The 23,413-nt window shown below is 31.5% G+C and overlaps 1 long non-coding RNA gene across 1 annotated transcript in view; it reads left to right on the top strand.

Moving 5' to 3' along the window:
* Nucleotides 1–23,413, top strand: part of LOC149132940 (uncharacterized) — a 389,921-nt gene that overhangs the window by 365,547 nt on the left and 961 nt on the right. Inside the window, exon 2 of the long non-coding RNA XR_016243787.1 lies at nt 14,702–14,726. This is a non-coding gene — a long non-coding RNA (uncharacterized LOC149132940). The remainder of the gene's footprint in view (nt 1–14,701; nt 14,727–23,413) is intronic.

Here is a 23,413-nt window from a genome sequence, read left to right on the forward strand (position 1 = left end):
TTAGAAGTGTATGATATATGACAAGCAAATATTTCCTCAGAACAATAGAGTTAACGTTGTAACAATGAAATAGTTCTCGCTCTGCCTAAGGCTTAGCGCTGTAATTAAAATAATGTCAAGAAATTAAACAATAGCTAAACTAGGCACAGGCGTGTTTCTGAAATTCACTCCAAAATCAAGTGTCTGCAAATATAACTTCGAGCTAAGCACTTATTTGTTCAAAAGTTCGGTAGACGGAGCCACTAGAATGTGTCTGTATGAGCGTATTGTGTGTGGGTGTGCTCTGATTCGACGGAATATAAAGTAGGCACATTTCTCCCACAAACTTTTAGTGAATATTCACAACGTTTAATCAACAATAACTCGCAACTAGAAAATTTATGGGCCAAACATCAAGCTAAAAATATTTTTTGACTTTAGAGGGATGTACGTAAACGCACACAAAAATGCGTATCCCTTACTGACGAACATTCATTTGTTACTACGTATTAGTATTTTTTGTAGAGTTAGATGTACGACTGCTAGTGGTGGGTTGTGAACTCCATGTAGCATATCACCTTCTATAAGGCTTTTAGTATAGTGGGTGGTTTCTAGTGAGCTTATCAGTATTATTGGTTATGATACACAGAGGAAATGGAGAGCAAATTGGGTAAACAAAAGATTATATAATGTGTTCATTGCTCTAGTGTCACCTTTGTCGCTATTGCCTTGCATTTGATAGTCTCAGTGCAATTTAATCTCTAACCATGGATTTTGATACCTGGGGCAATTCATTACTGGAATATAATACAATGAAGTAATTTCCTGATGATCTGTTTTCGTTCAGCTGCCAATTGCACTTAGGAAACGCATTGCGGAGTTAGAAAGCGAAAGAGAGAGAAGTAAATGTATACAAGTACACTGAATCGTGACGCGATTGTGGATACCTGTGCCCTTGCCTTCGCCGACGTCTATTTTGCAGGCGTGCAAGGATGACCTGCAAATATAATGTATTATTTACTATATGTAAGCTTAAAAGATATAGTTCCTGGGAGAGAAATTTCGAAAAATTGTTTGGGAAACGAATAAATTACGTTTCCGTCGATTGAAGGACCACATTTATGAAACACACACACACACGCACACACACACACACACACACACACACACACACACACTCCTTTCTATGTATAATGGTAAAAAAAGAAAATGTTTCGATATTTTAAAACATTACTACTTGATTTTCACAAATCCATTATATTATTAAATAAAGTAACATTACATAAATTCGTATTTTTAAACACCGTCCATCTTATCAGGTGATATTCTATCGGATATGTTTTCAAAATATGACAGATCCAACGGGAAATAGATTATTTATCATAAACAGAATGCAACCATGAAATTTACGGGTGTATCTATCTATCTACCAATAAACACACCTATGGATTTATGTATGCGTATGTCTGTGCACTTGTGCTTACATACACACACATGCACACGGGCAGTATACGTTTATATATATATATATATATATATATATATATATATATATACACACACACATAAGGTACACACAAATTCGTATCAGAACATGTGTGAATGGGAGACTAATGCAGAGTGTTGGTGTTAAGAGTGTACTGAAGCATTACATTTTTGAGAAATATCTATTCATACCCATGCCGGGAATTGTTTTATTGTCTGTCGTACCCATTATGTTTCTAATATTTAAATATACTCAACCCTTCTGGTAACGGATGATTATTACTTATCCTCTTCCTGTATATATATATGCATGTTTATAGATATTTGATTGTGTATAACTATATAATTGTGTGTGTGTATACCTATACATGCATCTATATTTAATTATATTCAGTGTTAGATAAATACACAAACAGAATGCCACATCTGCAAAACACGTATACAAATACATACATCTGTATTTATGCATTACGCATACGTACCTTTTTGTATGCCTATATATATATATATAAACACACAGATATGTATGTATATATATATAAATATGTATATATATATATATATATATATATATATATATACACGTATATATATATATATATATATATATATATATATATATATATACACGTATATATATATATATATATATATATATATATATATATATATATACACGTATATATATATATATATATATATATATATATATATATATATGTATATATATATACGTGTATATATATTATTGTATGTAGGGATAGAACAAGAGAAATTCTCGTTTCAGAAGTAATAATGTTCTTAATTAAATGAAACTGTTGAAAAACGTTAAAAGTTTCGAAGCTTATAACTATTGGAGTTTGAAATTGAATTTAAATCATGTCTTTTGAATGGGTTCATATGGAAAAAATAAGTGGGAATAAAGGAAAAGGAAGATTAGGGTGCCCTTGAGCGCTACTAGTATCATTAAATCTGATGAACACTCTCATGTGTATGCCTAATTGATATAGAACATAAGGGTTTATGCTGAATGTGTGAAGCATAAATTAATGTTTCTGCATTTCCTGGAAGAGAGGTTTGTTCAGTAAGCTATATACACAGCATGAGGTTTGGAATGTGGTTATGCTAGTTACCAAATACCCATGAAGTGTGGTTTAGATCCGAATACTTTGATTCAAGTGGCAATAAATTTTAATTTCTTTTCGTGGTGAAAGACAGTTCTTACTAAAATCATCACACCATTTATGTTTCTTATTTTTTAGCTTCCAGGTTGTTGGTAACAACTTGACTGTCAATAAACACTGTGCTTACATCTGTATATCAATGTTAGCTCACCTATAGTTAGAAAACCACGAGAGAAATTTAGCTGACAATTTTGTAAATTTTGCAAGAGAGGCCACATTTCAATTACCCCTACCCATCATACGGTCTTTCATATTTTACATGGAGTAAAGATGCAATAGAATAACCATCTACGTTTCAAATAGGCCCAGAGCAACATGCTTTTCAACTGCGCGCACATTCTGCACCAAAACATTAAACGGTTTTCGAGGAAATAAAAAATAGCACTCGGCTTAAGATCCAAGCAGTGAGTGCGAGCCCAAGACCTGGATTTTGTGAAGTTAACTTGTTAACTATTCGGATATATTTTACGTAAACATACATTATACAGAAACGTTTATACATGTGGTGGTTTAAAAAGGTTCCTGATCTAGTTATGGTTAATAAAAATAAATTATTTTCGTAAGATTTAACATAAGGTGACTATTTCAAATAGTCACCTTGCGCAGCATTTCACTACTTGCAGCGTTTCTGTCACATTTGGAATCTAAAAATGAATACTGGAAACCTAATCATCGCTGCCGTGGGTCCAGGCATTAAATACCAACTCAATGAAAAAGAATATATACCACACAAGTGCAACGGACCTCTGCAGAATATGTGGGAAGAGGGTCGAAAGCGTGACTCACATTGATAGTGAAATATGCAGCCCTCTTAAGCACGAGGGTGTAGAAAATGAAGAAAGGCAAGGTAGTGTCAATTATTGTTAGATTCTTGGTGACAATATCAGAAGGCATGAAAATTGATATAAAGGAAATCGGAATAGAGAGCTCGGTGAAACTGTAGCTAGGCTATAATGATCAAGAAAGCACTCGTTAGTTGAAAAGAACAGATAGAATGGTACCATAGCATACAGGTAGCAAACATTCAACACAGGCAAGGCTCCAAGTATTCCAACAAAATCCGAGTTAAAAGAACAACAACAAAAACAACAACAGAAGCAACAATAACAACAACAACAACAATCACAGCCGCAACAACAATAATAATAGTAATAATAACAATAATAGTAATTTTTATAATTTTGCATTTTCTTTCCAATATAGAAAAGTCGGGAGAAGAATTTAGAAGAAAGTTGGTTTTATAGGGTGTTAAAACGAATACAAACAAGTATATTGGAGGAAATCGAAGTGCGTAATAAAGTGTCCTTTGATTTCCCAACTAGAAATTCAAACATTTATTAAAAGGAGAGGTGGCCAAGATGCTGTTCTCTTTAATTCAACTACATAAAATTCGCGAATTAATGAATTCTATGATTTTACTCCGGTATCGAATTAAATATCTTGTATGCATTATGCAGTCTGTAGCACAAAAGTGATATCATGATTCTGTCGGTTGCTATTCAGATAAATCTTTGAAAAGATTTTGTCCTAATGAAGTTAACTAAATCATAAAGTGGTTTATATTTTGTGATTCATAAATATTTCCGCTTTTATGTTAATGACACTAATTACTAAACCATATGCTATAATTGAGTTTAATAATAATAAAAAACAAACAAACGGATACGCATGTACAATTCAATTATTTGACAAGCATATTAAAAAAAATTGCTTTCTGTTGTTTAACTATATTTTCGCTTGTCGGATATTCGACTGATCTCTTAATCAATTATTGATATACTATTACATTACCTGTCAAAATTATGAGTAAAACACAATGAGGTCCTCTTTAATTCTTTTGAATTATTTTTATTTCTTCCTGAAATTTGAACATGTGGAATTAGTTATCAGTTTTAATATTTTGAAATTGAAATGATTTTTTAAAATGATCCTCCCACTACCTCTCTATGTTACACTCACATACGATAGCTTTCACTACGAAGACAATCTGGTCACTATTAAGTTAAATCCTAGTTAAGATATGGACACGTCTATGAACCAACGATAACAATGTTTCAATCGGAACTAATCGAAGAACGTAACGTTAAAGCTGAAGTATAGTTACGTATAAAATTACTTAAATATAGACCAATATAACGTGACTACATACAATATATAATTGTATATCCTCTCTCTCTCTCTCTCTCTCTCTCTCTCTCTCTCTCTCTCTCTCTCTCTCTCTCTCTCTCTCTCTCTCTCTCTGTATATGTATATACATATCCAAAAATAGCAAATATGATGAGAAGCAGACCAAATTTGAAAACCAGAGAAATAGGATAAATACTTTTAATAAGAACATCAAAATGTCTCTAAGAATGAAATATTTGATAGTACGGAATGGTATATTATTTCCATCAGTAAGTAAATTATTTCGAACATTCCGAAATTATTCTATTCGGCAGTAGGGAAATATTTTCCAAATAATGATAAATATAACAGAATTTCTAACAAATAGAAAATTAGAATAGCATTTTCAAATAATAGAACCATGGCACAAATCATTGCAGCACAGAAGTCGAAGAGATTAAATATTTTGTATGAGTATGGTATTAAAAATAACCAGAACATAAATAATAATTTAACATCAGACAGTAATGAATAAGCGTTATTGATAGATATATCAAAATGAGAAATAACTGAAATAAAGGAAATAAAACAAGGGAAGCAACGATAATTATCCAAAGAAAATAGAGCTAATAACCAGAGGTATAGCCGCAAGGGAATTAACACAAAGTTTCAAAAACCGAAATGGAAAGCGGCATCCAGAATGTAAAAAGTCAGCATAGTGTAAATAACTTAGAACATAGACAAAGATAAAAGAGAGAATATAAATAATCAAATATAAATAGAGGATAATAGAGGGTAATAATTGCGATTGCGGAAAACAAAAATTATACTTATTAACATTAAATTGCGAAATTGAAGTTGTGGTTTACAGGTACCGATTAATTTCAGAAGAAGAGGTATATTTCTACATTGAAGCTAGTTCTAGTTTTATGAAACGTAGAATAAGTAGACACGAAATATCTTTTAAGGATAATAATAATAATAATAATAATAATAATAATAATAATAATAATAATAATAATAATAATAATAATAGAATTTAAGTAAATTAATTTGGTATTTAAAAGATAAGAATAGAACATATAATGACCTTGGAAAAATCAGTATAGCTATACTGAATTGTGTGTTGAGGAAATATACAAAATTTTACTTCAAAATTTAATCGAAAAAAACCATAGGGAAGAACGCGGGTAAGGTGTGTTCGTACGTCTAAATATACATTTAAGGAGTTTAAGTAAACGCATTACACAAACGACTAGAATTGGAATAAGAATTAAGTAAATTTATTAAAAACTAATGAACTAGAATAAAGTGAACACCTCTAAAAATAAAACTAAATTGAGAATTGCCTCCACCACCTTCTCACAGATTTTTTCCTTCACCAAAACTCCCACACTCCAGACACCCTTGCTATTTTCCGACCACCACATCTTGTAACTTCTCCCCTTGACCCTCACAAATCTTGTACCCTGGCCCCCTCCACCTAAATTCCTGCACACAGTACACATCCACCCTCCTCTTCCTTAATTCCTCACACACCTCAGTTCCCCTTCCATACAAACTGCCCACATTCCAACTTCCCAACCTCACCCTAAGCTAGGATGCACCTACCTACCCTCAGGTAGGTAGGTGCATCCTACCCCAACCTTTGGACTGGCTGGTTCCCTTTCTCCTTTGCTGTTATCATGAGGCATTTTTGTAGCTGGATTTCTACGGGGAGCATGCCCTTGCTTGCTCCCAACCTTAGCTTCCAGACATGTGTGGTCCCGAGACTAAGGCCTCTGCCACGATTTTTAAGAAACAATAAGTACTAAAAAAAACGGCATTACTTATGGGATGACCAAATATTTTCATTACAGTCCTTTTTTCGTTAGAATTTTACTAATGCATTCGTAGAAGATTGCATCGCAAAATATTGTCCTCAATAGATAAAATTTTAAACAATTCAGAATTCAAAGCAGGTGAGGTTCCTTAGATCAACCTCGGTAGATCCAACCGTTGGATGGATATATTTAAAAACAAGATTAAGATCACTTCAAATATTTATCGCTAGTGCCGAGTAATATAGTGGGATCCTGAAGGACTTTCTAAGAATATAATCATAATGGAAATAATTTTGATCGTCATTCGCATCACCTCTTTCTGAACGATGGCTTTCAATTCATTTACCCTTGCTTAATTGGCATTTACCTTTCATCTGAAATTGCTCTACGGATTTTTATATAATTTACTCATCTTATGAATTATAGTTTTTAACTTTTATACAGTTTTTTTTTGTCTCTATAAGTATAATAGTTTTGGTTGTAAAAAAACGTTCCTTGCTCATGGATTAGCATAAAAATGTAGAATAAGGAACGATAATATTGTCAATTAACCAAAACAGAAAAAATACAGGATCAGAAGTGGAAACTTAAAGATACTGCAGCTGAATTTGGAAAGGAAGGAGAAAAAGAAATTGAAATGTTTTAGTTTTAATCAAATGTAAAATTATAACAACTTCTTTAGGTTTTGGCTCCTACCATGAAGAAAATTCATGACAGAAATATTGGGTGACAGCAGAGACTTCATGCTACTACGATTGCGATGTAGTTAGCCTTTCAAAATTTAAAAGTGCTCAGGTTCATTCCTCTCACGGTATTCCAACCATAGTGATATGCCATTTATGCATGCAGTAATAAAAGCATATCTCAAGGAAAAGTGCGATACAATTGACATTAGTAATAGGCACCTATACAATATTATACAATCAGCTCAAAAGTAAGGAGAGATAAACTGTGTGATGGCTTTGATGAGGTTTTCCTACTTCACCTATAAAGTGAATATTCATCTTCACTAAAGAATGTTTTCAGTCTAGAAACAAAGCCAATGTTTATTTTAAGATCCAATAGTCTTGGGCTTACAAAGAATAAGTCCTGGGGTCGACTTGTTCTACTTGCTCGACTAAAGGAGGTGCTCCAGCATGGCCACAGTCAAATGACTGAAACAAGTAAAAGAATAAAAGAGTAAAAGAGAGTAACATCACCCACTCGACGGATTTAATTCTTAAAAACCAAATGAAACAAACTGGCACTATATGTACATTTCGTAAAGAAGAATACATTTTTCGTTCTTTACTCTATTTTGCTTTTATTAAACCTAAATCATTTTGCCGAAACCCTGTATATAGCAATACATGCAACACCTACTAAATGTGTTTGTGACTCCTACTAAATGTGCAAGATTGAAATGTTTGGCAGCAGAAAAAAAAACATTACAAGCGCTATTTTGTTCCGGTTGTTCAACAATTATTTCGCGCCCTCGTAACTGTAGGCAAGTTACCTCTGGTAACATCATCAACCTCTTCACTCATGCTGACTTTGTGGATACCAAGCTATAAAACAAGGTAATTTATAGCATGGCGAACGTACGTCCACTAAAAGCGCAAATATCGCGTATATTTTATTACAAAATCGAAATTTTATGCATAATTTGGGAAATAAATGTAAAAAATGGAAGACCCCAATAAAATCTTAAAGCATAAAACATATAGCGCTAAAATTGGATCCTATACGTTCGTAATCATTAGCGTTTACTGTAAAGCGATTTTTTAAATGCTTGCTTTTGATCTGGGTTGATGATGACTTGAATACTAAACAGTTGCACTTTTTGCTTCCTTGTTAAATATCAATTTAGGCTGTTTCTCAGAGCCACAGCCTGGGTTTCTCAGTCATTTATCATAAAAAGCTTGGGGATTGTAACGTCATCTTCTAGTTATGTAGTGTTAGGCATTGGTGAAGAGATATATTTGATCAGAATATTTTCTCGGAACTGAAATTCCAACGAATATCTCTATAAAACTTGTTAGCATTTCTCCAGTAATTTGCACGACTTGTAAAATGTGACATCATAGCCTGCACCCACAACCTTTCAGAAGCACTCTTTTATACATGTATGTATATATATATATGTATATATGTATGTATGTATGTATATTTATATATATATATATGTATATATATATACATATACACACACACACACACACGTATATATATATATATATATATATATATATATATATATATATATATATATATATATATATATATATATATATATATATATATATATGTATACATATATATATATATGTATGTATGTATGTATGTATGTATGTATGTATGCATATATATATATATGCATACATATATATATATATATATATATATATATATATATATATATATATATATATATATATATATATATATGTATACATATATATATATATGCATACATACATACATACATACATACATACATATATATATATATATATATATATATATATATATATATATATATATATGGGGAGAATTCACAAAAAATCAACAGACGAAGGCAGGTGGTGTAGAAAACAAATGGGTGTAATAGTATAACGCTCGGGAATTGAAAATGTCTTCAACATTTCTAGCCTATGCTCTTCCACAGAAAGGAGCACGGAAAGAAACCAGGCTCTTCGTCTGTCTGTGATGTAATCATTGCAGTGTAGGGTCGCGTATTTTCCTGATGAAACATCAATGCTTTTTGATTCACTAAAGCGGGTTTTCTTTTTCTTCAATGCTTGGTTCAAACACTCTAATTGCTGACAGTAAACTTCAGCATTGATTGTTGCATTAGGTGGTAACAATTTAAAGTGAATTACTCTATTGCAATCCCACCAGATAGAGAGAAGAATCTTTATTCCATGAAGTTCCATTCTCGGTTGCGGTTGAGCTTTTTCCCTTTTACCATGCCAATGTTTATGACGTTTAACATTTCGATAGAAGATCCATTTTCCCTCACCAATCACAAGTCTATCCAACAAGGGTGAAATGAGTTCGCGAGAATGGAGAGAAGAGCAGATGTCAACTCGGAATTTGCGGCTGCATTCGGACAATTCATGAGGCACTCATTTTCCAAGTTTAGGAAACATTCCAAGTTGTTCAAGATGACGATGAACAGTTGTATGCCTTGAATTAAGCTTTATTGTTAATTCTTCAACTGATAATGCATGTAATACCTCAAGGAGCTTATCATCAAACTCAACTAGACGTCCTGTTCGATCTTCATCTTCAAGGCTGAAATCACTACTTGTGAATTTTGCAAACCATCTTCTGCAAGTTCTTTCATTCAAGCGTTCTTTCCCATAAACTAAGTGCACTTCGGCTGCAGAATTTCCTTTTTTGTACTCATAAAGCATTATGTGCCTCAAATGCTCTTTGGATACCTTCATGTTAGAAAGTGTTTTAATCAAAGAAATTTTAATTCTATTATTCTGTAAAATAATATCTAATTATTTTAAATGTACACAAAAAGATAAAATTATTTTTAATTCAATTAGACATTCTAAAATACTATTAAATTTCATTCAATTTTAAAAACGGTAAAATGGAACAGAACTTATGGGATGACCATATATACATACATTTCTAAGATGCTGTGCAAACTGTTGTTTCTAGAGCATCTTTTCCTCATATTTCATAAACTACCAAAATGTATTTTTATGGAACTAAGCGAGACATAAAAGTGAGGCACCCTTTTTACAAGACACCTGACGAGACACATCTGCTCTGATGCATGATGTGTCGAAACGATTGTAAAGAATAATAAAGAGCCTGGTGAATGTCATTTTCCTTCTCTCAGATTTTATATACACACACTCACACACACACACATGTATGTGTGTGTGTTCTTGCGCATGTATGAAAGAGAGAAAGATAGAGAGAAGGAGAGTGAAGTTCTTACGACAGGGAACATTTTACATATTACAAAAAAAGTACTAAGAATTCAAGTACCCACCCTATAAAATAAATGCAAAACTTAAAATCATAATAGCTTCATAAATCATAAGGAAACCACATATATTTTATCTGCTGAAGTTGCCTCATTTTGAATATTGAGAATAAATAGCGGAGGTTATACACTGCTTTTGAAGGGTGAAAATATCAAAATATAGTGATGAAGATAATATACGTGGTGAAATGATTAATTTAAAGACGAATGACAGCAAAATAATTCAGCATGATCTTTAGAGCATTCACGTATGCGCATACAGAGCTGATAAACTTCTCTACACATATTCACGCGCCAGCACATAAATACATATTTATGCTCAAGAATGTTCATATTTTCACAAATATATATATATATATATATATATATATATATATATATATATATATATATATGTGTGTGTGGTGTGTGTGTGTGTGCGTGTGTGTGTGTGTATGTGTGCGTGCATGTGTGCTTGCGTGTCTGTGAATGCGTGTGTATGCATGTGTATGTATACGTATAAAATTTGTGTGCGTGTTTGTATAATTATATGAATTTGGATACATACATACACGCATGCACATATACATACATACATACATACATATATATATATATATATATACTAAATGTATGTATATGTATTGTATGTATATATTGTATCTACAAGCTCACGCACACACACACACATATATATATGATGACATTATTTCTATTATAGCGTTTTAAAATATAATTTTATATTATTTTAGATGATTAATATAATAAATGAAATAACGAATGAAGGATAAATGTCATCTATAAAGTTACACATTTACGGAGGCAGAAATTTATTTTATGGAAACAATCGGTAAATTTTAAATATTAAAAAATATTAGAAACCGAAGGTGATAGAAATGCAATAAAAAGTAAGTAAAGACGTTTTAGGTCTGATTTCTGTGAAAGCGACTACTAATTTCCATTTGGAAATAATCGCTGTGATACATTGTTATGACAAATCTCGTCACGTTAAATGAATTGTATAATCAGTTGTGTGGATTGAGATGGAGGAATAGTATCTTTCAACAAGGAGAATGGAAAACGTATACACTGCATCAGGAAATATCAGTTTACGGATTGGAAAGCGGTCAAAAATAACTTTATGCTGTTCCCAATCGATGTTGGCTGTAGGGGATTCTTTGTTCAGTAAGTATGGAGGATGCTCACAGCAATTGGAATGTGAGGTAAGGAGCGAAGGGCAGCAGTGCGCAGGATGGGAGAAGCAGCTGAAAGAGCCTTTTGTTTGCCTTGGAGTAACTGAGAAGAGGACACCTGGAAGCCAGGAGGAGATGAGGAGCAGTGACTTGGCTATCTCTGCTGACCCACCAACGGGAGGGTGTTACGGTTCAGGGTCGAAACACCCGATGAACGTTCGATACCGTCAGACGACATCAGTTCCTTCTTGCGAAGGCGCCATTTACTTTGGTGAATGGAAAAATCACCTCCTCATAGGTGATATTAACATACATATGAATACATGAACACACACACACATATATATATGAGATTTGAATAAAGTTAAAGCATGATATGGTTTTCACGTTTCATATTGCATTTACAAATAATCTTTTTACAATGTTGAAGTGTCTTAAACATTATAAAAATAGTTTGTAATATTCATAAATCTCAAATGGCGTTTTCATACGTTCGTAGTTATCATTAAATTTCAAAATATATTTAACTGACAGTTGTGATCTTAAACTGACTGACTTCTTCCTTTTCATACCTCTTAGAAATGAACTAACAACAATAATATAGCATCCAGTTAATGGTGTGGAATAGAAAATATATTTAACATATGTATGTAAAGAAAGTACAGAAGACTCCCACCAATTGAAATCAAAACGAACGAAACCAACCAAGCTTGCCCACTCATAACACCATTACATATAAACTTCATGCTAATTGATTAAAATAAAGACGAGACCTAAGCCAGAAATATCAGTATGCCCGAGAAACAATCGTTTAAGCTGCATGCGGATTGGTCAGAAGCATATTCGAAAATTCAGCTTGTCGTAGCCTTCTTAGTGGTATAAAAAAGAAGATGGTAGTTATTTTACTACAGTTGTCAAGAAATCAACTGTGAGTATTTACATTCTGAAATCTGATGATTAATACAAATGTATGAAATTGCTAATTCAACTGCATGAACATTACAAGATATTTTTTTAATGCAGAAGGCATTTCAACATTGTAAAAAGTAAGTTTTAATACAATAATAAAAAACGTGAAAACCAGACCATGTTTTAAATTTATTCAACTGTTATATTATTCTATACACACACAAATTTGGAATATATATATATATATATATATATATATATATATATATATATATATATATATATATATATATATATATATATATATATATATATTTATATATATATGTATATCTATCTATCTATCTATCTATCTATCTATCTATCTATATGTATATGTATATATATATATATATATATATATATATATATTTATATATATATATATATATATATATTTATATATATATATATATCTATCTATCTATCTATCTATCTATCTATCTATCTATCTATCTATATGTATATGTATATATATATATATATATATATATATATATATATATATATATATATATATATATATTATACATATATATACATAAATCCATACAAATATATGTATATACATACATGTGGAGAGAGAGTGAGAGAGACCTGGGGATGAGAGAGTAAAAAGCAAGCTAAAACTAAGGGACATATTCTTGTGAGTTCCAAACCATATATATGAATATACAAATTAACGTATTTGAATAATTCTTAATAACACGGTTGTTTACAAAAGATGATTAAAGAATTTTGCATCAGATTTAAAACGCAGTAAATGAAGAGGAGAAAAAATACAGCAAACAATTAAAAGACAAGTAGTCATGCTACCTGAATAATTAATCTGTGTTACTGTATATGTTAATTGCAACAAACCCACGAAGAATAACCATAGAATATTGCTAAAAGGAAAATCATTTGACGAATTTTGCTGAGCTACATCATAGATAATAACAAAATGACTAAATAAAATTTGTCATGTAAGTCATTGGCAGGGAGAGAAATATATCATTTATATTCAATAATGTGAATGGTGCACGCAACGAAATTTCAGGGAAATTTTTTTTTCATTTAATTGAATATAAAATTTTAGAGGCGTTCGTTAACGGCAAACTAAAAGAAGAAATAATTGAAATAAATTAAGAATTACTTGTAATAACTAATATAACTGTTACAAGAAAATTCTCATCTGTTATTCAAAGACAAATTCACCTTAGTGCATTAAACTTTATTTCACTTTTGCTTGTGAATCAATAGTGTATGCCATTGGGTTTTTATTTCCTTTCACCAGTTAAGTGAAAATTTTCAATTCATTATGTGTTTCTTACGTACACCATTCATTACATCCATATATACTTGATTTCCTCAAGAAATTCCACTGCCATATTTAAGCTAATTCAATTAACTGATTTTGTTTTACGATGCAAGTTTCTGTTTACTAAAATCTATTCGTAAGCCATTTTTCTCTACACATTCACCATGCAGTTTTTAGTGTCTCTGCCACTGAATTTGCATTATGACCGTAATATTTCCTTTCCTGTGAATGCCTTTTATGTTAAATCACATGTTTTTCCTTAAGCATAAGAGTTTCAATTTTAATTTTATGGATATTTCCTCTTTCTTTCTTAGCTGCGCATGAATTAACTTGGGTTCTTGTCTCATTTAAAGCAACTAGGAAATCTATATGCATCCATGATACTTTTTTTTGCTAACGCCATTCCATAAGCGTCTACATAATGGATTTCTCTTAATCTTTGGCATGTACCTTAAAAGAAAAGAAGAAAAAATATTTAAACACGTTGGGAAAATAAACTTCAATGGTTGCAGCTATGATATTTATATACACGCTGCAAAAGAGCTAGTTTATAGTCTTATCAAGCTTTCATTAAGTATGCACATTTTCCCTCCGCATAATCAGTTTAGCTATGTATAATTTGCATAAAAACACGGAGAGTATTTTACATAATAGGAGATGCGATGATGATGTTTATTAATCCATTAATTTTTTATTTTATTCTTCATTCACAGGACATATACTACCGGATGGTCAAAGGTACGTTAATGATCGCGTTATTCACCTTCAGAATATTGATTTCAAATTTTGACACAAAACCAAAGTAATTTCGAGAGAGAGAGAGAGAGAGAGAGAGAGAGAGAGAGAGAGAGAGAAAGAGAGAGAGAGTATCAACTGGTAAAGAACGCAAACCGGACGAAATGCAGCTAGCCATTTTGTCCGAGTTTCAAAATTTTTGCCAGCTCACCGCCTTTTATCCGGGTAATATCAAAATATCAATATATTGATATATATCAATATATTATCAATATATTGAAATATTAATATATGCATCCTATAAACCGTATATAAATTCGCGATTACTATTTTTTGTATTCAATATATGTAAATGTCTCTTCATCAATACATACATACATGCATGCTTATTGAAGCATACATATATTTTTGTGTGTGCACCCACAAACGCACACGTGCATATTTACAATGAGAGATGGGTAAGATTTAAAAATATAGCAAAATTGTTTGGGAAGTTGAGAGAAAATAAACAAGTACACATTAAACATGTGATGCATTACTTTTAGGTATGTGGAAAACATTCATTTTATATTTTCTAATGTAAATAAATTAGTATTGTAGGGAATTAAATTTATGTCTTAATTTCACTAAAAAAGAAAATGAAATATCATTACAATATTTTGTAATCAAGTCTTGGCGCCATATTTATTGTGATGTATTAGAATACAATTATGTTTATCTTGAAATATCAAATAAACTATTTGTGACCCATATAAAACACGCTTTGAAGAATAATTTTAGCTTTCTTTTTCCAATATAAATTTTACAATACGATCGTGTTTTTATGTCTGATATAACTATCGCACATTTCGTCATTAAAACTACTAAATCCGCGTGCAGGTGTACTGAGTGTGATAACTTACAATATGTTACCAAATAAATTATACTTTAGTACTGACCATGAGCCGTTATGTAATTGATAACATTTCACACATTTTAAGTTTCACGATACTTACCAATTCATATGATGTAAGATGTTGAGCCTATTAGAGACAGTTTGATAAATTTATACTTTTCTATTACATTTACTTGCATATAGATACACAATTTAATTTTCTACGGAATTCTATATATACACGTGTTGAGAAAAATATCCTCATTCATTTTCTGTTATTTGAACTTATTCAATTTTCTATATCTTATTGTATATGTATATCACGGTTTTTTTCCAGGAGAATTGGTGCATGCAATATAAATAACTTTTTTTTTCCAAAGTAAAATAAAATAAATAAAAGAATTCGCGAGCGCGGGCAGGTTGTGAGGACAACTTAGAAGATTGGGTAAACACACTTATCAGAACGGAAAATAGCGCCCAGCAAGCCTTTACAAGGAACCGAAAGGATTAATTAAAATGCGTGTATATATATATATATATATATATATATATATATATATATATATGTATGTATGTATATATATATTCATTTAATGCAGGGAACATAGAGCATCGTACAAGCACGCAATTATTATGAAATATCCAATGTAGCACTAGATACGTAGCTCTTCGAAAAGGTTGGCAAACTAATATTAAAGCCACAGCGTGAGAATTAATCACAAGTTGACAGCAAATAATAGCAAGCAAATGAAATGTTATACATAGGTCGAGAGAAATGAGGAACATCGCAAAAGTATACACTTGGCCATTCAGATGTTCTTATTTCCGAAGCTTTATTAAGAAAAAAGGTAAAAATATTTATTGATCACACGACATGGTAAACTTTCTATTATGATCGTTATTCATTGACATAAAAGATAATGTATATCTCAGATCGTCTTTAGTAGAACTTATCTCCTATTTGAAATGAAAGCACTACACCCGAAATTAAATAGTTGTAACAGGTCTCTTTATTTAACTTATTAAGGCAAAATTAATGAAGACTCTCACAAACTAATTGCTTGTTCAACTTCTTTATCATTACACTTGAAATTGGCCGAGCGAACGAAAACAAATTAAGCTTAGCACTTACGGATTACGCATTAACTGAAAGGCTTATAAATAAAATGTAGGTTAAGGCACTCACATATATCACTAATGTCGTGACTACGGGGTACGCAATGCTGGCGCGTTGATATATATATAAGTACATACATAAATATACATATACATATACACAAAAGTACTCATAACTATATAAAAAAAAACAACAACAACAACACATATATATACACTTAAACCTATATAAATACATACGTAAACATATATACATACATACTAACGCATATAGACTAATACACACACACTCATATATATACATATACATGCATATACACATACCCATATAAACAAAATAAATAAAAAATCATTAGCTAAAGTTTTTATATAAATAAAGTAGTTTATGTCTACATTTTATTTTTCGTTCATCAAAAGAATTAAGTAAATTATTATCCTTATGAAATAATATCTCTTTAAATTCATTATTACATAAATTACAAAATTTATTACCTATATGATATGATTTAGCTTTACAAACTATCTCCCATTTTAAAATATAGTTAATATTTTTAGCTTTAAGTTCCCAAATATATTTACTGAGACCAGTAGAATTAATTAAATTTTTATTCTTAAATGAGTGCATATGTTGAGCTACTCTTAATTTAATTTTATTAGAAGTCGAACCTATATAAATCTTATTTAAATTATAACCATTATGTTTATTTTCATTCAATAATTTCACTATACATTTATACACTACATCTTTCAAATTACATTTATTATTAAAATTACATTTAGTTTTATCTAAACATGTACAATTAATTATATCCTGGTCAACATTATTACTATTAAAATTAATATTAGAATAATTATTAAATTTAAATTTGTAGTACTTATTTAACTTAAATTTATTAAAAGAAGAGATAATATTAGCAACATTATTAGTAGTGGAATAACCTACACCAAAATTATTTTTAGAAAAAATATAATGATATTTTTTTATTATCTCTAAGGAATATCTTTATATAATAAGTATTTCATATTAATTCATTTGGTACTTATTGTTGGTTGAGATATATATCTAATTATTGTTCTACTTGCGATCTGACGAGTAGCTATATTTTTGATTAGAATTTATTTTCGATAATTTCAATTGATTTTAATCGATTTAAATTTCTTTTCTATTTGAAAATTGGTTATGAAACACGTGTAATCTTTTTATTATATTTATCTTATGATATTTACTTTACTTTATATTATACTCATTTATTGTGCTTTTAATTATTAATTTTTCTATATGTGATAGTGGATTTCATCGATGAGTTCTTGAAAATTAGTTATTTTCCCTAAAACTATATATATATATATATATATATATATATATATATATATATAGGGAGATAGAAAGAGAGAGAGAGAGTGAGAGAGAGACATAGACACAGAGTGAAACAGAAACGAAGACAGACAATACACAAACAGACATATAGATAGATAGATAGATAGATAGAGACAGAGTTGTGTGTACATTATACGGAAAGTTTATTTCTTATATTTACTCATAACGTCTATATGCACAAATTGATGCATGTGCATATTTACTGATATATAAAATAAGTTTTGTTATGAAACTAAGTTACCCATTCAAATTATAAGATATTATATTTGCCACTGCCTATAATAAATGCCATATAATAACATATTGAACTCATATTCTTGTAATTACACCTCCCTTTTCAAATGCAAAGTACATGTCACATACTGTAACGAAATATAAATTTGGCCGTGGGATAAAAGCAGGTTCGTACAGAGTGAATACAAGTGTAATGTTTCATATCCAGACGTTTGCTTTGGCACGAACGTGAATTATCTCCCCTACATGAAAAGGGAATATTTCCTTGAGTAGCCTTAAAAGACAACACAACGTAAAACAGGGGATATTACAACTGTCGAACATAATAAAACAATGTTTTCACATGAAACTTAGGTGTACCTATACGAAAGTCAGTATTTTTTACATATCAAATTAGAAATAGCTTAGTCTTTTTTTTATCCACATCAGCACAAAATGACAAAAAAGATTGGTATAGTACCAACAAAAATTGCACTGTATAAAAAACGCATAATTTAATTTGTTTGTGTGGTGGTAGTAGATTTTTCAGAAATTTCCTCGTATCTAGGTTCTAATTTGCATACAGCCTGCAATTATAATTTATTTATTTATTTATTTTGTGGCAGGCGTGAGTTGTTGTGGTATATCATTTAAAAATATAATTAGAAAATTTCATAAGAATAATAAATAAGAAAGAAATATATTTTGGAGCAAACCATCTTATTTCGCATAGTTCCAAAAGACGAATTTATGTTACGTGTCACCGTATGCAAGTCTAAACGTTATTCCCTTACGATTTAGAAGACGAACTTTACAACGAAATCATTATTTTACAAAGTATATTATGATTCATAGATGTTGATTATGTAAACAGAATGACAACTACCTGCAGGTTCGTTATAAGCTCTACAATTTTGTATGCAGCTGAAGAAATTGCCTCTTACAGTATTGTAGGGGAATTAAGTATGCTTACATTGCGATGCTTTTCCATGGTACTTTCCCACTTAGTCATTCTTTATATTTGTCGTGTTTTACTATTTGCTATGTAACAAAATCTATAATACTGATGTTCAATAATATGTTCTAATTCATTGAATATATTTCCTGAATATGACTAACTTTATTCCTTGTTTCTGCTCTGCTAAAAGAGCAAGCGTAATGAATAGTCACGCCAAAACAGTTCAAGACATGTGAAGCTAAACTTGTTATCAAGTTTGTCATTGTTCTATTTTCAATTCTATGTAATCATGCACGATTATATAAACAGAATTAGATGCACCAATAATACCTCATCTCTGCGTTTTCGGACTAAATTATGGATGACTCGCAATCAAAGACTGTGCTCAAGAAGCAAAGAAATCTTCGCTTTTTGATAACGAAAATAATATAGATCATGTGATATGAATATTTTTTTTCAGATCATTGTGGCGAATAAAAGGAAACATTTCTGAAACAAAAGTTTGATTTTGCCGAGGAAGAGTAAAGAACAGTCACTAAAAGTGAAAATACAAGAATATCTGCAACAAGGAATATGATTTAGAGTTTATACTTATGTCTGGAAGACTAACTGACCCGCGTGCACAACGGCAGAGAATACTAGGCAAACGTTTGTATGTTATCAACCACCAGCAATTGAGAAAGATTACTCGGCAGACGTTATCACAGCAATGAGCTTCGGCGCAAATATTTCTGTAAAGAAACCTTGTGCAGCATAGTATGAGATATTTAGAATTTTATATGGACAACAGCATGAACTACAACAACCATTATTAAATCTAGGTGAAATATTCTTCTCAGTGCGATCATGATTTTATGCAGGTTATAACATATATCAAAAACTCCCTATTTTCAATTAAACTTGTCAACTACTTGGAACAGAAACATTCTTCTCTGGAGATTAGTAACAGCCGCCTAGACACTGACAAACAAGAACTCAAGAAGAACGACTCCGCGCTTTGACATTACGAAAAAATGTAAAGTAGACGGTTATTTTTCGTATATTATCATACTAGCTAAGTGCACAAACATGGCGAGCCTGTTGCAACTGTATCTGTAGCTCAGTAGAGCACACCTAAAGATAAATAAAGAGTATGCGATTATAATATAAAGTTTTAATTCATATCAAAATATAAACACGCTGAAAACATAAATCGTTCATACAGAAAGTTATTCGCAGTACTGCCAAATTGAAATCCAGTATGTGGCAGTTAGTGTAATTGTTGAGGATGTTCATATATATGAGAGATTAATAGGTTTATTTTCAGTTGGCTATAATCTCGTATCTGCAAAACGATATAAACAGAAGACGTTCGTGTAGTAATTTCTGTTTGGTGAATAAAATAACGCCAGGTTGTATTGCACACAAGTGACATTTTTCCATCTTACTAGATGTTAACGAATAATAGATGTTCCAAAATATTTGTGTTGATTCTAAATTCAGGGAAACAGGATATAGAGATAAATATAAGCTTACATTTAGATTCTCACCATCTAGTTTTGGTCGAATACTGGACATAGTAAAGTTGCATGCACAAATTCCATGGTTACGATGTAGTGATTTCAGTATTGTGAGGAGAAATATGCTTACATAAATAATCGTGTATATGTATGTACGTATCTATCTATCTATCTATCTATCTATCTATCTATCTATCTATCTATCTATCTATCTATCTATATACTATATGTATCTGAGTGTATGAACGCGCGTTAGTGTGGGTTTATATATATATATATATATATATATATATATATATATATATATATACATATATATATATATATATATATATATATATATATATATATATATATACATATATATATATATATATATATATATATATATATATATATATATATATATATATGTATGTATGTATATCCGACATTCTAGCCCGACGTCCACAGCGTCCGATATAGAGCAAGACTAATGCGACTATGTCATGTTACACACACACACACACAAATATATACAAATATGGATCAAAACAGTTTGATTCAAATTCATTAATACTCTTGTGTTTCAACGGTTTGCATCGCATCTAACATCGCACATATCAACAGACGTAAAAATACACCCACCGCAACCTGCAACGTTCGAAACCCCACCAGATGCCCTCTAGATGGATCTTTTCAAGGTGCGGGTTATACAGAGCAACACTTACACCATCCGATGACATTACAAGACACCATACATGTAACTCCAAATAAATCTGTTGAGTGCACTTCTGTTTGTTCACTCACTCGGATAGATATATATGTCACACTGCCCTTCTATTTAGAAATAGGTTCTTATGGGAACTCTTCCGGTAGTTATTAGCCATCTTCCTTCTTTCTACACTTACGAATCTTGTCAACCTGGAGGTGTGGAACAAACCGTACCTCTGGCAATTTAACATGTCTCTCTTCGAAAACTAAGACAATGTCTAGCAGTATTGATCTCCCTAACCGTGCGCCAAACTGAAGGCCTACCGGCTTTCATTGTATAATTTTGGCTTTTATCACGTCTTTGTAGTCCTTCATAACAGTATTGATAACATCGATGTGTTTCGTTTCTGGAAATATGACGATGACATCGTGCACATATACTGGAACAAGTCCCGCGCATCGTAATAAACACGCGATGCACGTCGATCGCTTGAGTATGAGCAGCAATAATAAGCAGGCATTGGCGAACTGACTGCCTGATGCAGAATGTTTTCTGTACATGGCGACAGAAACAAGACAAGCTCAAAGTGGAATATTCAGGACCCTATCCAAGCTGCTCCTCTTAGTTCACTATGCGTATCACAATCTTGGGTCCTATGTATAAACTACTCGATTATGATAGCACTATGCTATGCTTCTCAGCTGACCTAACAAGACATTCATCATGATACGTATTAGATGGGCCGCTGCAGTTTATCTAAAAGAATGTTGGTGCATTCGGGAAATCCTGTAAATAATTTTCAGCCAGAAAAAAATACCGTAGCGCGTTTCGGAACTTTTTACATCCCACCCAACAATAATCATCTCCAAATCAGGCTCTAACTGCTTTATGATGCCATTCCAGTTGCCCATTAACTATACTGACTAATCGAAACGTAAAACCACAGAGATCAGCGGATAAACGATTATTAGCGTGGAAGATGTGGCTTTGCTGATGTTCACGTTCCGGACAAACAAATTACCATCTAAGGCTACGAAAATGATATCTCGGTATCCAGATATTTGCAAATCGGTACTGCTATCCTGATAGAATCAGTTGCATAGAAAGATGTGTTCATCTCTACGTAATTTTCTACTGTAAGCGATAGAGCTGAAAATCGGAGTCCATTTGAAGAATGCTGTGCATATATCTAATAATTTGAAGTTGATATGCAAATGACACTATTTCCAGCCACTTGGTTGCGCGTAATTTATATTGCATAATCACACTACGACCGTGTTTATCGGAGAAGAAAAGAGAAATTTCGGTATATATCTTTAATCTGAGTTGACAAGATAAATCTTTTTTTTTTTTAGTTTTATTCCAAAGATCTTATTCAGCAGAGAATGGTGGTGGATAGAACTCGCACTTCGAAATTCCGACATCTCTTGGGAACACATCCAGTAAAATTTTATGACTCCCTATTAGGATCTTCAAAAGAAGTCTTTCGGGTGTCTGTTATTGCGAAGAATGCTTTGATGCTCCCCATTTTAATTGTATATCGTATTTCGTTTAATTTCTAAGTTTTCATATTCTCCACGTTTTTCATTCCCTCTTCGTCCCTATCTCAGTGTGTATTTTACTGTATTTTCGGAGACGTTTTCTAACATACTTTTTCTTTGGTATATATCCTAAACGTATCTCATTCGAGAGAGAGAGAGAGAGAGAGAGAGAGAGAGAGAGAGATTTTGTCTTTTTTATCTCCTCCGATGACCACTATCACCATCCAGCATATGATTATTTCTGATGGCATTTCTGTTGACATTTACTGGTTCAGGTATGTTGGAAAATGAAGGAAAGTTTCGTTCTTTATCGAGGAAAATGTCCCCTCTCCTTATACGCGTCTCATGGAATTGATCCCTTTCCAAACACTGACACCCACACAGATCTGTTTACCCTTGGTAACATGAACGTGTTAT

Source organism: Octopus bimaculoides, chromosome 12 (genome assembly GCF_046866305.1).
Source record: "Octopus bimaculoides isolate indiv1 chromosome 12, ASM4686630v1, whole genome shotgun sequence".
NCBI lineage: Eukaryota > Metazoa > Mollusca > Cephalopoda > Octopoda > Octopodidae > Octopus > Octopus bimaculoides.